The sequence below is a fragment of the Canis lupus genome, chromosome 1, assembly GCF_048164855.1.
Source record: "Canis lupus baileyi chromosome 1, mCanLup2.hap1, whole genome shotgun sequence".
NCBI classification, from domain to species: domain Eukaryota; kingdom Metazoa; phylum Chordata; class Mammalia; order Carnivora; family Canidae; genus Canis; species Canis lupus.
In genome coordinates, this window is record NC_132838.1 from 104,088,446 (window position 1) to 104,099,997 (window position 11,552).

The 11,552-nt window shown below is 50.0% G+C and overlaps 1 long non-coding RNA gene and 1 pseudogene across 1 annotated transcript; both read left to right on the top strand.

The window, feature by feature from the left end:
• The first annotated feature begins 457 nt into the window (after positions 1 to 457).
• Positions 458 to 950, top strand: LOC140623708 (large ribosomal subunit protein eL32-like; annotated as a pseudogene).
• A 1,827-nt stretch (positions 951 to 2,777) lies between these two features.
• LOC140600285 (uncharacterized) lies at positions 2,778 to 10,943 on the top strand. Its single transcript, XR_012003530.1, has 5 exons — positions 2,778 to 2,976; positions 3,552 to 3,968; positions 4,240 to 4,375; positions 4,900 to 5,064; positions 10,839 to 10,943. It is a non-coding gene; the product is annotated as an uncharacterized lncRNA (long non-coding RNA).
• The last annotated feature ends 609 nt before the right edge of the window (positions 10,944 to 11,552 follow it).

Consider the following 11,552-nt stretch of genomic DNA (forward strand, 5'->3'; position numbering starts at 1 on the left):
GAAAGTATCCCAGCAGTTGAGAACCTGGAGTAGTTTAAGGAAGAGACTTACACATCAACATGCATCCAGATGGCTTTCTCAGGACTCCGGGCATCTAGGGGAGAAGCAGGTGCAAAGTAAGGGAGACCAATTCTTTGAGATTAAGTCTGGGAGGGAAAAAGAAGTAGAGAGAAAGCGTTAGGGTCCTGTAGAACAAACAGAAGTAAAAAAAAAGAAAGAAAGAACAAACAGAAGTATACAAAAATCATCAGAGGATACAGAAACCCATCCCCCAAAACAGAATCTAGTAAAGAAACTGTCCTTTGCTGAGTTAACAGAATGGAGGTAGGGTAGGAAGCCAGCATCTCAGAAACAACCTACATCCACAAAATGAGAGGAAGAAGGACTCTTTATAAAATGCATGCTTACGTAATGATGATAGAAATTTGACTTTAGCCCTCTCTTCCTCGGTGCCACCTGCGGAGCTGGCAGCCATCGATTGCTGGGCATCATGGCTGCCCTCAGACCTCTGGTGAAGCCCAAGATCATTAAAAAGAGGACCAAGAAGTTCATCTGGCACCAGTCAGACCGATATGTCAAAATTAAGTGCAACTGGCGGAAACCCAGAGGCATTGACAATAGGGTACGCAGAAGATTCAAGGGCCAGATCTTGATGCCCAACACTGGTTACGGGGGCAACAAGAAAACAAAGCACATGCTGCTCAGTGGCTTCCAGAAGTTCCTAGTCCACAACTCAAGGAGCGTGATGTGCTGCTGATGTGCAACAAATCTTATTGTGCAAAGATTCTCACAATGTATCCTCCGAGAACCACAAAGCCGTTGTGGAAAGAGCAGCCCAGCTGGCCATCAGAGTCACCAATCCCAATGCCAGGCTGCGTAGTGAAGAAAATGAATAGACAGCTTATGTGCGTGTCATATTTGTGTTAATAAAACCATAAAACTACCAAAAAGTCTTTGACTTTATAAAATATATACTATGTAACAATCAAATTTAAAAACATGCTTATGAGTGGGACAAAGTTAGAGTTATCGTTGTCTTAGATTAGCCCAAGAAAATAATGTCATCACACCCCAGTAGCGGCGCCTGGCTGGCTGAATCAATAGAGCATGGGAAGGACTCTTGATCTCAGGATTGTGAGTTCGAGTCTCATGTTGGGCATAGACTTTTTTTTTTTTAATTTTTATTTATTTATGATAGTTACAGAGAGAGAGAGAGGCAGAGACACAGGCAGAGGGAGAAGCAGGCTCCATGCACCGGGAGCCTGACGTGGGATTCGATCCCGGGTCTCCAGGATCGCGCCCTGGGCCAAAGGCAGGCACCAAACCGCTGCGCCACCCAGGGATCCCTAGACTTTTGTTTTATAGATTTATTTATTTTAGAGAAAGAGAGAGGTGGGAGGAGCAGAGGGAGAGAGAAACTTAAGCATCCCAGATGGAATCAGCCCCCCAGAATGTCAGCAGGTGGAGGGCATTTGTCTGGGGAGCAGACAATACTGGAGATCTCCACCCCAGCCCCTGCGTGTCTGCGTGTGGGAGCGATGCCTAGTCCCTTTGTGCAGAACCACATTCTGGGGTTCTATGGAGGGTCTGGGGCAACAGGTGGCTTGTGTCTAACTGAATGCAATGCAATGTTAACCCCAGGCACGGGTCACTGTTACACATGACACAGGACAGATTCCACCATAGAGGATTTACCTCACACTCAGATGATCTTCTTAGGGAGAGAGGTCCTGGAGGCGACACCCTGTTGGGTTAGAACAAACAGAGCAAAGTGCCTTGAGACCTACTGACTCCCTGTTGGAAGACCGTGGAAGACGTGGGGTGGTGGCAGGCACAAGAGAGGAGCAAGCAGGAGGGGGAGCCTTGCGTGGGGCTAGTCCTGGGGGAGCTCTGATCCCACCAGTTCATGGGGCCTAGTGTGCCCTACGGGCGCCTGAATTCCTGCTTGGACGGAGGGCTGCAGGGTGCAGAGCTCTGAGTGGAAGATATCAAGGCAGCGGTGCACCGGGACCCACTCAACCAGCGGGGTTTGGAGGGGCCTGAGGGCAGTGCGGGGCAAAGATGCCCATCCAGGAGTGAGGGCCCGAAGACGCCACAGAAGACTCCCCATTCCGTGGTCCGAGCAAACCAGCAGCAGAATTCAAATTGAGCCAACTTTCAACTGCTCAAGTTCCGACCTCTCAACAAGGGCTAGCTTCAGGGGCCAGAGTGGCTGGCCTGGAGTTGGCGAGTCTGGGGTGGGGGTGGGGGGGTAGGACCTTGAGGACGTGGTGGGGGGACTGGGCCAGGTGCCTGTAGGCGGGGGCTGGCAGGTGGGGGCGGGCCTGGCGGTGGAAGAGATGCGTGAGGACGCGCGAGGGGCAGCGGGGTGCTGCTGAGCACGTTTGCACTGCAGCTGCCACCGGCCACTGGGGTTGCAGGTGAGGGGTCCCTGGGTGGGGCGGGGCGTCGCGGGCAGCGCTTGGATCCCGCCGGGCGTCCCCACATCCGGGGCGGGTAGACGCACGAGGAGTGGCGCTGGGGGGCGTGGGGACGGCGACAGGGACGCAAGCCGCGGGCGAAGGGGGCGTGTGTGGGGCGGGGATGGGCGGGAGCAGCGCGGGGACCTGACGCGCTAGGGCGCAGGTGAGCAGCCGGGCGAGGAGGCCGGCGCCGGGCAGGTGAGCGGGCGCTGAGGAGCCGGGCGGGGGCTGGCGTCGGAGCCTGAGGGGCGCGGGGGGCGGGGGGCGGGGGGCGGCCGGGACGCTGGCGCCGCGGCCGGCGAGGGCCCAGCTGCGTCAGGGGCCGCGGGCGCGCGAGGCTGGGGACGGAGGTGCAGGCGGACGTCAGCGGGGACGGGTTGGCGTGTCCGTCCGCCTCCGGCCCTCTGGCCCGCGGCCTCCTCGCTTCCATGCGCTTCCACGCGGCGGACTTTCCTGCTCTGGCTCTTTTGCTCTTAGACCGCATCTGGGGAGGAGACAGAGCCTGTGAATCAGGGTGAGTGACAGGGAAGGCGTCCTGGGCCCGGCGCGCGTCTGCCAGGACAGCTGCCTTCCAAAGGACTCCCGGAGCTCCCACCTCTTTCTCCGACCCAGAGCGGGGCCTCGTTCCTGCCTCCTGCGGTTGCCCGGGCTCCAGGAGGGAGGCGGGGAGGAGGCGCGAGCCTCGGGCTTGTGGCCGGAGGAAGGCAGGGCGCGGGGACCTATCCGAAGGCTAGAGGCCACCCTAAGGGGCTCTGTGGTTAGGGAAATGGGGTGAGTCTCGAAGATCCTGACTGGGGACTAACGGGACGTGATTGACATTGGAGCCCTTTATCTTCTTCTGGTGGGGTTTCTTTTCCTCTCCTTCCTTCCTTTCTTTTTCTTTTTTCTTTCTTTCTTTCTTCTTTCTTTCTTTCTTTCTTTCTTTCTTTCTTTCTTTCTTTCTTTCTTTCTTTCTTTCTTTCTCTTCCTTCCTTCTCTTTCTTTTTTCTTTTTCTTTCTCTTCCTTCCTTCTCTTTCTTTCTTTCTTTCTCTTCCTTCCTTCTCTTTCTTTCTTTCTTTCTTTCTTTCTTTCTTTTTTTTTTCATTCAGAGAGAGAGAGAAGCAGAGACAGGCAGAGGGAGAAGCAGGCTCCATTCAGGGAGCCCGACATGGGGCTCGAACCCACGTCTGCAGGATCACGCCCCGGGCTGCAGGGGTCGCTAAACCGCTGAGCCACCGGGGCTGCCCTGGTGGGGTTTCTAGACACACGAATAGGAATAAAGATCTGGACTGGATGACCTAAACTCTGCGAACCTTAGTTCTAAGGGATGGACAGAAAGAGTTTTAAAAGATTCCCTCAAATATTATTCAAAGAAGGAAATCCCGCCGTTTCGTGTAGACATGGATGATGGAGGGTATTATTAACAGACAAACCTGAGAGACAAAGGCCTACTCCGTGATCTGACTTCTACACGGAGTCTAGAAATGTCCGGACTCTTGGAACTAGAGAGAATGGTGGTTGCCAGGGTAGGTGTGGGAAATGGGGGAGACATATATCAAAGGGTCCAGACTTCAGTTAGAAGATGAAGGAGTTCTGGGGATCTGAGGTACAGCATAGTGATGAAATCCACAAGATAGTAAATCCAAATGGAAACTATGTGGGGTGGTAGACGGGTTAGATAGCTTGAGATTGGTGGCCATTTCTTTTTCTTTCTTTCTTTCTTTCTTTCTTTCTTTCTTTCTTTCTTTCTTTCTTTCTTTCTTTCTTTCTTTCTTTTTTTTTTTTTTTTTTTTAGAGAACCCCAAACGGGCTCCCTGCTCGGCACGGAGTCTGAGGTGGGGCTCCATCTCACGATCCAGAGACCATAACCTGAGCAGAAACCAAGAGGCTTAGCCTTGTGAGCCAACCGGATACCCCCACTATGATCATTTCGGTGTGTATTTATACCAAACCACCATGCTGTACACCTTAGAGACTTATAATTTAAATGTGTTCCCTGGGGAAAAATACCAACAGTTCCTTAAGTTGAGAGTTGGTTAGGTATTGAGGCTTTCCTTAGCTGGTCTTAGGCAAACAAAGGCTGTTGGCTGGGCTGTGCCCTTGCTGTCCTAAGAAGGAGACACTGAGTAGGCATGCCAGATTCATGACCAGCCTTTCCTTCTTCCTGGGGCTGGACACCAGGAGACCCTAGAACGGATACCCTTGGTGGGTGCCCTGGGATTAGGGTGGAGCCTTGCCCAAAACATGCATCCTGTCTGCCTCTGATTCTAGTGGAAGAGGAGTACTAGCTAGCCATATCTAGGCACCATCCGACTGCCTTCCCATATCACTGCATTTAATCTCTTGCAACAGGTTTATAGGCCAGCCACCATTCCAATTCCCAGTTTCAGATTAGGACGTTGAGGCAGATAAATTACATAATAAGATTATTTCTTCCCAATCTCATTTCTACTTCAGTAGCTGCCCTTTTGGAAGATAAGGGACCTCAACTCTTCTAGATAGGATAACCAGCTCATCCCGATTTCCCCGGGAGCGGAGGTGGAGGTGCTTCTTGCTGCATCTGGAAAATCTCTCAGCCACAAAGAGGCTGAGACTGTGAGTCACCCAGATTCTAGACCAAAGGTTGGCAAATTCTCCTTTGCCTGTTTTTATGGCCGGTGGGTGAAGATTGGCTTTTGCAATTTGTAAAGGTTTAGAGAAGAAAGGAGGGTAAGGATGATGAGGGCGGGGTGGGGTGGGGCCTAGAGAGAAGGCTGGAGGGGAGGATAGATGAGGGTGGGGTAAGGGTGGAGATGAAGGTGGAGTCTGGGGGAGGGTAGGGGAATGGGTGGAGGTGGTGATGAGGGCACATTGTGGGGGGGACAGGTGAGGGTGAGATGAAGGAGAGAGATGAGGGAAGGGTGGGGGAAGACAGGTGAAGGCAAAGGTGGGGGAGCACAGAGATTGGGGGATGAGGAGGATATGGAAGAGGACAAGAATATGGGACAGAGATTGCACATGGCAGAGAACTTAAAAAAATATATACTATGTAGAATTTTTGCCAGCTGGTGCTCTGGACGCCCTCAAGGTTAGAGCTGGAGCCCCACCTGGTGGGGGAAGAGGGGAGGTTACAGAAGCGAGGGCAGCTTAGACTCACTGGAAGGATGGGAGAGCTTTCACGTTGGGGTTTCCCGGGAGCCACAGAACAAATGGTGTCCGTGGAGCCACCACGGTGGACTTTGGGCAGGGCGGGTGCCCTTAAGGGCTGCATGGCACTTGAGTGGCCTGTGGGACAGACAGAGGGGCTGTTGACTTTGTGGCTCCTTTGAAGGGGCAGCGGGGAAAGAGCCCGAGGAACCCATCACCCTCCAGTTCCATGTCCTTGATAAATGTCACTTCCCTGAGCTTCAGTTCCCCTCTTGGTGTGGGGATGTTCCTAAGTGCTTCTCATGGGATTCCACATTGTCCTGTTGTCCTCTCAGTGGGGATCATTATTCCCATTTATCAGGTGAGAAAAGTCCAGCAAAGAGGGTTTAAACCCTATGCTAGGGGCACCGGTCGCAGACACAGGCATTGCTGGCTATGATGACAGCTGTCTGCTGGGAGCCACAGATACTCAGGACTGAGTCCACCAGTCACAGGGTCACGGCCCACACCTACCCAGACTCCTCTCCATCCCTAATCTCCCCAGTCCTACTCACCCTGATGATTTGCTCTGGAATTTCCTCTCCACGTGCTCCAAGAAGAGCCCCTCTGTGGAGCCCCTTGTGGTTTCCCCCAGGGGCCCTGCATTCACTCATGCCCCCTCTCCATGACTCAGTGCTCCCCCGGGGTCCCTGGTTCTCCTCTCAAGCACAGCTTTTTGGGTAGGTTTGGAGATGCCCCCAGAACTAACAGGCTCGCTCTCTGAGCCTGTGGACTCTGAATCTGATGTGACAAGTGGTCCAGTGAAATAATTACTGGTGGCAGGTGTGATCAGAAAAGTGAGGGTGGGTCTGGAAATGGGGAGATGATCCACGTAGAATGGTAAGGAAGCTCCCTCTGGAGCCACTGTTGCTCTGAAAGGACAGAAGGGAACGGTCGGTGAGGAGAGAATTTGGGGCAATAGGAAAAGACTGGACAGAGCTCGGTGTACTTGTGAAACTAAGTGAAAAAAGTGAGTAGCCGTATTTTGACAAGAGCTTCTGAGAGTTCCTGGGCACGTGTTAGTGTATGTCTACGTGTCTGTATACACACATGTACACCTGTAACACACTCAGAGCCTCCTCAGGGGAGTCGTCCTAGAGTCTGGTTGCAGAAGCTCTCCCGCAGCAGCTCTCATCATCAGACAGTTTGGGGAAAGACAGAATTAGAAAGTGGTAGAAAGGGATGGAGCAGGATTTGATGTAAAAAAAGGCTCTCATTCTGAAGATGCTAGGAAACCATTCTTTCCTTTCTAGAATATTCCTTGAAAGCTTACTTTGTGACAGCCATTATTATATTTCCTGTACAGATTCTATTGCCTTGTCAATTTTTACTATTCTATTAGTGATCATTTGGCTAGGAAACATTCGTACAAGTGGAAGCTATCCAGCTAGTAATGGTGGAAGTTGTTTCCATGCATTTGTAAGCCCTGACACAATATTACTTGCATGTTGATTTAAGCAACTAGCTTTGGGGGCACCTGCCTTTGGCTCAGGTCATGATCCCGGGGTCCTGGGATCGAACCCCAAGTCGGGTTTTCTGCTTGGTGGGGAGTCTGCTTCTCCCTCTGCCCCTCGCCCTGCTCGTGCTGTCTCTCAGTAAGTAAATGAAATCTTAAAAGCCCAAACCAAAAAACCAATCGGCTTTGGCTGCTCTTCAGACCACGAGCCCTATCACTGTGCTTTTTTTTTTTCTTTAAGATTTTATTTATTTATTCATGAGACATACACAGAGAGGCAGAGACATAAGCAGAGGGAGAAGCAGGATTCCTGTGGGGAGCCTGATGCAGGACTTGATCCGGAACTCTGAGATCACGACCTGAGCCGAAGGCAGGTGCTCAACCTCTGAGACACCAGGTGCCCCCTATCCCTGTTCTTTAATAAAACCACCTTTCTGCACCAAAAAAACATCCCCCCAAAAAACTTCACAAACCCCACATCAATTTTAAGAAGGTGCTTTGGGGACCATCAGGGAAATTTGAATATCACCTAGTATTAGGTTTACCAAGAGCTCTCTTTTATTTTTTTTTATTTTTTAAAGATTTAAAAATGTTTAAAGTAAACTCTGTACCCCAGGGGGCTCAAACTCATGACTCCAAGATCAAGAATCCCATGTTCTACTGACAGAGCCAGCCAGGAGCCCCTACCAAGGGTCTTTTAAATTTTTTTTTAATTTTATTATTTAAAAATTTTGTTAAATTGATTTCATTTTAAAAAAACATTTTAGGGGATCCCTGGGTGGCTCAGCGGTTTAGCCTTTGGCCCAGGGCGCGATCCTGGAGTCCTACGTTGGGCTCCCGGCATGAAGCCTGCTTCTCTCTCCTGCTGTGGCTCTGCCTCTCTCTCTCTGTGTGTGTCTATCATAAACACACAAACAAATAAATCTTTAAAAAAGATTTTATTTATTGATTTGAGAGAGACTGTGCACAAGCAAGGGGAAGGCAGAAGAGAGGGAGAAGCTGACCCCTTGCTGAGCTGGAATCCCAACTGGGGGCTTGATCTCAGAACCTTAGGATCATGACCTGAGCCAAAGTCAGACAACCGACTGAGTCACCCCGGTGCCCCTCAAAAAATTTTAAATGCTGTACTCCCTTTAACATGAATTAGTCTCACCAGTGAGATGGTGAGTGAAAGAAGCCATGCACACACAGACACACATGAGTTCATATGCTGTGGTTTGGGTTTTTTGGAAGTTCAGCCACAGGCTAAGTAGTAAGTGGAGATGAACATTGGCCCCATTTGGGGTGATGGAGAGGCCATCTGAGCACACATTCTATGTGAACACCCACAACAGGAGAACCAAGTCCCCACTGTGGAGATGGGTCTCTTCCACTCATTGCCAGGGGTCAGAAGGCAGGATGCAAGCCCAGCTTCAGAGTCTCCAAGTGTTCCCACCCTTAGGGGTGCAGAAGGTGTTGGGCACCGAGCCCTCCCAGCCTGGGGGGTCCCACCGTCACACCTGCCTGGTGGGCGCCGGCCCTCAACCTCCACCACCCTGCGCCCTAGCCCTCCCCTTCGCCTCACCGTAGGGACTTCCTCCGTCTGGGGATGTCTTGGAGTCTTCTCAAGAGGTGCATCTCTGGAGCATTCAGGCTGTGGTGTGTCTCTGGAGCTTGGACTCTCGTTTACCTACAATCCTGGGTTAATTCACAGCTGCTTCTGGGACCACTTGTCTTCCATTCCTGCAACCTGGGCTTCGAAAGCTCCCCAGGTGTTCTCTATGGAATCTGCAGGTTTTGGCCTCGAGGGTCTGGTAGGAGGGGCTTAGATGCAGGGCAGGGCTCTTATCCTAAGGCACTAGAAAGCCTCTGGTTGACCTGACCAATCTCTCTCTCCTGTTTTCTTTCCTCCAAATACATTTTGAAAACCTACTTGGTGGCACCTGGGGTGGGGTGGGAAGCAGGAAGAAACTCATGTTCAGCTTGCCCTCTGGTCCCAGGAAATCAGTGGATACCTGCCCTCTAAGAAGGCATAAAAATCCATGGATTCCATGTGAAACTGAGAAAAAAATTAACCCCAAAAAGAATAATTGAACTCATTTTTCATTATTGGAATAAACAAGAATGTAGACTTCATGCTTTTTTTTAAAAAAAGATTTTATTAATTCATGAGAGAAAGGCAGAGACATAGGTAGAGGGAAAAGCAGGCTCCTTGTGGGGAGCCTGATGTGGGACTTGACCCCAGGACCATACCCTGAGCCAAAGGCAGATGCTCAACCACTGAGCCACCCAGGTGCTCTAGAGTTCTTCACTCTGACCAAGAATTAGTTTTTAACCTGTGGTTCTGTATGGATCCAACTCTCCATCAGCTGTCATTTTATTTGATGATTGCTGAGGTCCCCCAAGCAGAAGTAACTCTTTGCTGATGGTGGGAGTAGCAGACTTAGGCAATAACACCCTAATCACCTAATTAATTACGGGCACCCTATGTGATTGGCTGTGGGGACACATTTGGCTTTTTCTGGTTCATTCTAGGTGAAAGTGAGGATGGGGCAAACATTAGGGAAGTTCTCCATCGTTGACGTGGTCCTGGAGAGTTGGGGCTGTTTTGAACTGACTGCTACAGAGGTTATGGGTCAGAGTTCTCACCTATGTTCTGGCTCCTGTCCATTTGCATGTCCAGTCTGTCAGGCTATACTAGAGTTTCTCAACTTGGCACCATTGATGCTTTGGGCTGGATAACTCTTTGTAGTGGGGGGACTGACCTGAGAATTATGAGATGCTCAGCATCCATTTGGATACATGCCAGCAGCACCCTCCTCTCCCCAGTGCCACAACCAAAAATGCCTCCTGGTGCTGCCAGATGTCACCAGATGTGCAAAACCCACCCCTGCTTGAGAACCACTGTTACACCAGTACTCCTTATGTTAACAGCGGACTGCTTACAATATGCATGAATTTCATTTAGAACATGTAAGTGATGGAAGCCACACAGAAGGGTTCCTGCAGAATGGCCATTCAGAAATTTCACATGATTGAATCAAAGTCAAAGCAGCAGTGGTTCCTTCTAGGCTGCGGGGCGGGGGTGTCCTAGATGTCTTAGGAGAGCATACGGTGTAAAAACATGCCACAGGATGAGACACATGGCACATGCCGGAATGGTTGTCTCTGGCGGGGAAGAGGAGAGGGAGAGAAACTAATCCTCCTAAAGCTATACCCTGGGAGCATGCCAGTTGTTTCTTCAGGGGCGAGTTGGTGGGGAGCACACACTGAGAAAAAGGTTGGGAAGTGGGGAGTGGTTGAATTCTGGCTCACCATAGGGCACACAGGTTCTGAAGCTCAGGGTGGACTAGAGATGCCAGGAACTCAGCACTGCAGCCAGGCAGCTGGGGGATACACAGGATACCTGTGTGGGACGAGTATGCCACCTCCCGGGCATCTCCCTGCATGTAAGCACCAAGGCCAGCTCTGATGTATAACAAGTACATAGCCCGGCAGCCTCAGTCCCACGTTCCTGACAAAGCCCATGGTTAACTGATGACCTTTGACTCATTCAGATGCTACCAGCACAAGGAGACGGGGGTTTGGAAGGAAGCAGAAGGGCTTCTTTGGAAGGGCTTGGGGTATTTCCATTGTCATTAATAGAGAGGGAGCTGGAAAAAAAAGGAAAGAAAAATTGGAGGATTGGGGGAATGGAGATATTTGAGTGAGCAAGACATAAAATGATGGTTGGAGGTGACAAAAAGTTGAAAAATAAGCCAACTGCCACTTACTGACATTGACTATGTCTTTTTAGCTGAACAATGAAGAGAAAACATGAAGACAAAGAAGCAGGGGAAAAATATCCTTAGTAGTCCCTTTTTATAGATATAACTGAATTAAAAAATATGATTAAAATCTTTCTCTGGCTTTTCTGAGATACATTTGTCAGACAACATTGTGCAAGTGTGAGGTATACAGTGTGTTGTTTTGATATATTATATATTGCCGAATTACCGTCATGGCATTGGCTGACGCCTCCATCCTGTCACATCATTGGTTTTTTGTGGTGTATTACGGTTCCATGTCTTTGGATAAATGTACACATCCAGGTGACTGCCATCGTAATTACGACAAAACATCCCCATCTCAACAAATTTGTTTAGCACCTCTTCCACTCAATTCCACTTTTGTGTTGTTTCTTTCACGGAGCAGGTTTTTGAAATGCATCCATGCTCTAGATCTTGTATTTGTCTCTTGTGTGGGAATTATTGCAAATCATTACAGTATAGGACTTTTTCATTAGTTTCTTTGTGGAGATGAAGAACCAAAAGAATCAGTAGTGAAGCCTGTGGAAAGAATAGGAGATTCCATAATGGGACAAAGGGAGTAGATGTTAGGATCTTGGCAGCAGCCAAAATGGACTATATTGTGGCCAACAGAATGGTCTGCGAGAGCCTTAAAATTGGAGCATATGCTGAGTTGGAAGGAAGGTATCGGATGATCCGTGTAAACCAGGGAAGCAGGGCAG